Source organism: Nematolebias whitei, chromosome 6, assembly GCF_014905685.2.
Source record: "Nematolebias whitei isolate Nwh7 chromosome 6, NemWhi1, whole genome shotgun sequence".
NCBI lineage: Eukaryota > Metazoa > Chordata > Actinopteri > Cyprinodontiformes > Rivulidae > Nematolebias > Nematolebias whitei.
The window spans coordinates 3,310,571-3,315,537 of NC_056503.1; the positions used below are offsets into that span (position 1 = coordinate 3,310,571).

General features: G+C 38.5%; 1 protein-coding gene and 1 long non-coding RNA gene across 2 annotated transcripts in view; both read left to right on the forward strand.

Annotated features, from left to right (window-relative positions):
* Window positions 1–4,967, forward strand: part of LOC119411478 (alpha-2-macroglobulin) — a 118,921-nt gene that overhangs the window by 34,312 nt on the left and 79,642 nt on the right. The gene's annotated exons all lie outside the window — the stretch shown is intronic.
* On the forward strand, window positions 1,928–2,696 carry LOC119410481. Its single transcript, XR_005186842.1, has 3 exons — window positions 1,928–2,067; window positions 2,366–2,447; window positions 2,528–2,696. It is a non-coding gene; the product is annotated as an uncharacterized LOC119410481 (long non-coding RNA).

Consider the following 4,967-nt stretch of genomic DNA (forward strand, 5'->3'; position numbering starts at 1 on the left):
GCTTTAACTTTATACATGCTTTAAGATTAAATGGAAAGGTCTTGGATTCTCTTATGTATTTATGTATTAGAATAGAATAGAATAGAATAGAATAGAATAGAACAGAACAGAACAGAATAGAATAGAATAGAATAGAATAGAATAGAATAGAATAGAATAGAATAGAATAGAATAGAATAGAATAGAACAGAATAGAAGAATAGAAACAGCCTTTATTGTCCCACGGATGGGAAATTCCAGTGTATCAGCAGCAACAGCAGCAACAGATAATAATATAAAAAGATTTAAAGATTTCACACAAAAGTTCCTAAAATGTTAATAAACAATACAATTTATAAGAAATAAGATAAACAATATCAATAATAATGTTCAATAAGTATTGGAACATTGAGAATGGCAGATTATTTACAGTACAGTAAATATTATACATTACTATTACATTACATATTATACATATTATTACATTACATATATTACTTTTATTAAAAGATTGCCATGTTTATCACCTGCCACCAAAAGGCAAAGGCATGTGATAAATGTTTTAGCCCATGTTTGGGTGTGAGTTTACCAAAGTATCTTTTGTATCACTAGACACATTTTTATTAATTAACACAAAGCATTCATTAGATGCACATCTACCAGTGACTATTTTTTGAAGTCAACCTGATAAATGACTACTACAATAAATAGACCCTAAAATGCTAAATTGTCTCTAACTCAATAGGTCAGTTTCATAGGTATTTTGCAAAGAAATTGTGTAGTGTACACATAAACTCAAGAATGACTTAGTGTGAGCTTTGCCTCAAATTTAACATTAAATGTTGGAGTTTAGTCAAATCTGTTAACAAAATATTTTATAAACAACTGTAAGGATTATAATGGAATTTTTACAAAGTTGGATGTACATCAACCAACTGACTTTTGAAAATATCACAATTCAAAGATGCCTCCAAATTCAACTGACCTGAGAAAATACAAAAATGATTAAAACTCCATTGCTAGAAGTCATCCTGAACACATACTTCAAGCACTAAGGAATCATGCAATATTTCATTAGAACACAGAAATACTTGACCAGAAATGGGACATATGCTCCCTCCGGGTTGGGTTTGAGTCTTTGCCTCAGGTGGAGGAGATTAAGTATCCGAGTGTCTTGTTCACAAGTGATGGTAGAATGGAGGTGGAGATGGATTGACAGATTGGGGCCTTGTCCTCATTAATGAGGGCATTGCTTCGGTCAGTCAAAGGTGAAGAAAGAGCTCGGTCGAAAGACCAAGCTCTCAGTTTATTGGTCTGTCTACATTTTAACCCTCTACTATAGTCATGAGGTTTCAATCATGACTGAATAAATGAGATCCCACATACAAATGGATGAAATGAGCTTCCTTCATAGGGTGGCCAGACTCAGCGTTAGAGATAGGGTGAGGAGCATTGTCATCCAGGAGGAGCCTGGGGAGGAGATACTGCTCCTTTGCATTGAAAGGAGTCAGTTGAAGTGGTTTGGGCATCTGAATAAGATGCCCCCCTTTGCATGTTTTCCTGGCACATCCCACTGATAAGACCTAGGGCAGACCCAGAACTCACTGGAGGGATTGTGCATAATCTCTGGTCTGGGAGCACCTTGGGCACTCCCAGGACGGGCTGAAAAGTATCACTGGGGAGAGGGATGTCTGGGTTTCTCTCCTTGATGTGTTGCTTTTGCAACCCAACTATAGACAAGCAGTAGTAGTAGTAGACGGAGATGGAAGTATCACAGGCATACTGATTGAAGTAATTTACACAAGTGACCAAAACGGCTTTAATGTCATTTCTCAGCATTAGAAGGTCTTAGTCTAAAACTGTGGCATAAAACGCACTGGGTGATATGTATGATTGTATATGTATTTTAAGTAATGTTAGTTTTTTGTTGTTTTTTTTCCCTAGATTTTCAACTTGCTGCCTGTCAGAAAAGTAACATATACCCCTTATCAAATTCAAGACTCCACACCATGTTTACATATGAGGCCAAAGAGATATGTTCTGCCTTATCCTGGTGAAGATCAGAAAGATGCCCATAAAATTTTCCAGGTATGGTTTTAACAGCAAATGTAGAACGTGAATAAATTATTGTAAACGTCCAGGCTACTACTGGACATGGGCTGGCTACCATTTTTGAGATACAGTACACTATAGTTTTTTGAAGTCATTGTATCCAAAACCAGTCATTCTGTTCCTGCAATTGAAATTTAATGAGACTTTAGAAACAGTGTGGAGTTTTCTCCATTGATATAGACCCCAGAGTCAAATGGCTCAGCTCATAAAATAGTATTTGTGTTGTTTTAATGCAGTTAAAGCATAACTTTGCATGTTTATGTGGATTATGCAGGATGTAGGGCTGAAGGTGGCAACAAACTTGCAAATAAAAGTGCCCTCCTGCCTCAGATTTAAGGGAAGAGAATATCATTTAGGTATGCCACCATGGTAACTTTTCATTACCAGTCAAGCGTGACATGACTAATTTAATTTGATCCTGTTTGGTTTTTTACAGGTTACAGTGGGTTTGGTGTTCAGTATTCAAGAGTGAATGCAATGGCTGCGCCAGACAGAATAGCTATGAGCGGGCCTCCAGGGCTTGGAGGATCCCTCGCTCCCAGCGCTGAACCAATCGAGACAGTCCGCACTTTCTTCCCAGAGACTTGGATATGGGACCTGGTGGAAACTGGGTGAGCCTCTGCTGTACAGGAACCTACTGATCGTTAAAATGAAAAGATCTTTTTTTTTACTACATTTTCTCTTGGGGAAAAAAACACATCAGTTTTGTTGGATTCCTGTGCAAATGTAGACAAGAAAGATTTGACTAATATGTTTTAATTGATGATGATGATTTAAGAAATATTATTGCTTAAATGACTGTTTAAGAAAAATCAATTTAATCAATTTAAATGTTGATAGCTCAAAACTTAAAGGTGAAGGTGGGTGATAATGTTTGTGTGAGCTTACATTCACATGTGCATGGGTTGGTGTAACTGTTAATATGTCATGGAAAAGTGGACACATTTTAAAAAGTGCTGAAAGTAATAAACAGATGAGCATCTACAAGTAAATATATTTTTAAGTCAACCTCAGTCAAGATGGTTACCTCAGCCAACCATCATTAAAAACTCAAAAATGTCTCCTTCTCCCAGTTGGGTGGCCTTGGAGAGGGCCTCAATTAGATCTAGCACCCCCTCTGCATTACTCTGCTCTCAGCTGCCTTCAAACAGTCAGTATCAACCTACACTTCTAACCCAGTTGTGATCTGGATGGTTAAGATCTGGAATCAGTTTTCAGGAGGGCATTTAACTCTACAGAGTTACTGTTTGTGGCACCTGTATCAAATAATCCTGTTTACTCCCTCAGTATCTGATACAGCTGTTGACACCTGGGTCTTGAGGGGGGTGTGATCATGTTGTGAGCTCTATGATGATGGGAGAGTTGCCGCTTTTGAGCAGCTGGTACAGAAGTTTAATATTCACAAGTCACAGTTTTTCAGATATTTTCAGCTGAGACATTTTGTGAGGTCTAACTGATTGTTTCCCTTTTTACCCCTCTAAACATTTTGTGGTTAAGATTTTGGAATGCAGGTCTGATACCAAGGGGGCCCTTAGTAAGATCTATACACTGCTCAACTCAGACCATGAGACCAGTTTGGAATCTCTTAAATTGAAAAGGGAAATGGACCTGGAGGAACCCATATCAGACGCAGTCTGGTGAAAGATCATTCAGAACATATATTCATCCCCAATCAATCTGAGACATGCTATAATTCAATTCAAGGTGGTGCACTGGCTGCACTGGTCCAAAGACAAGCTGTCTAAGATCAAAACTGACCTCAACCCTGTATGTAATCATTATAAACAAACTCCAGCTACACTCCTGCATACATGCTGGACCTGACCCAAACTGTGGACTTTTTGGCAATTTTGACACCTCCTCTAATGATTTGTTGAAAAACTGTGCACCCATTCCCACTCATCTCCCTGTTTGGGGCGCCCCCTGTGGATAAGTCCTTCAGCAAGTAGGAGAAGGAAGTGATTGTGTTTGGCTCTCTTCAGGCCAGGAGGCTCATTGTGTGCAACTAGAAGGGCCCCCAGCCCCCAGCATGTGAACAGTGGATAAGAGAAGTAATGTATTATATTCATTTAGAAAAAATCAGATATACCCTGAAAGGTTCTGCAAAAACATTCTGGGACACCTGGCAGCCTTTTGTGTCATATGTCGAAAATATGTAAATCCCAGTATAAGACATTTATGTATGTGTAGCTGATCTGGTGTTAGTGGGGAGGGGCGTGAGTTTTTTGTTTGTTTTTCTGTTCTGTTGTTTGTGTTAATAAAAAGTCTTTGATTAAAAAAACAACAACTCAAAATTGGATGTTAGTGTAATTTACAGATACTGACCTAAAACTTTGTGTAGCTAAGACGGATGGGACATGTTTTGAGCACTAACCGTCCTTTGTTTAAAACCTTGACAATACAGTAATTATTGAGTCTGTGTCTGTTGGCAAAATATCAAGAATCACTGGACAGACTTCAATGTTTGGAGATAATCATTGGATGTATATTTATAGCTAATTAATTTTTGGAGTCATTGCCATCACATCCACTTTTTAGATAAAAGAAAACAAAAACCACATTCTTATAATTCAGTCACTTTACAAATATTCAGTTAATATTTGATGTGCTTGTCACTCTGTCTCAATTTGTAATCCAAGTGTTACTCACTGTGCAAAATCCACCCATCCATCCATCCATTTTCTTTTACCCGCTTCTTCCATTTTTGGGTCACGGGGGTCGCCGGTGCCCATGTCCAGCAATCACTGTGCGAGGGGCGGGGGACACCCTGGACAGGTCTCCAGTCCATCACAGGGACACAGAGACAAACGAGACAAACAACCATTCACTCACTCACACCTAGGGACAATTTAGAGTTACCAATCAGCCTAACATGC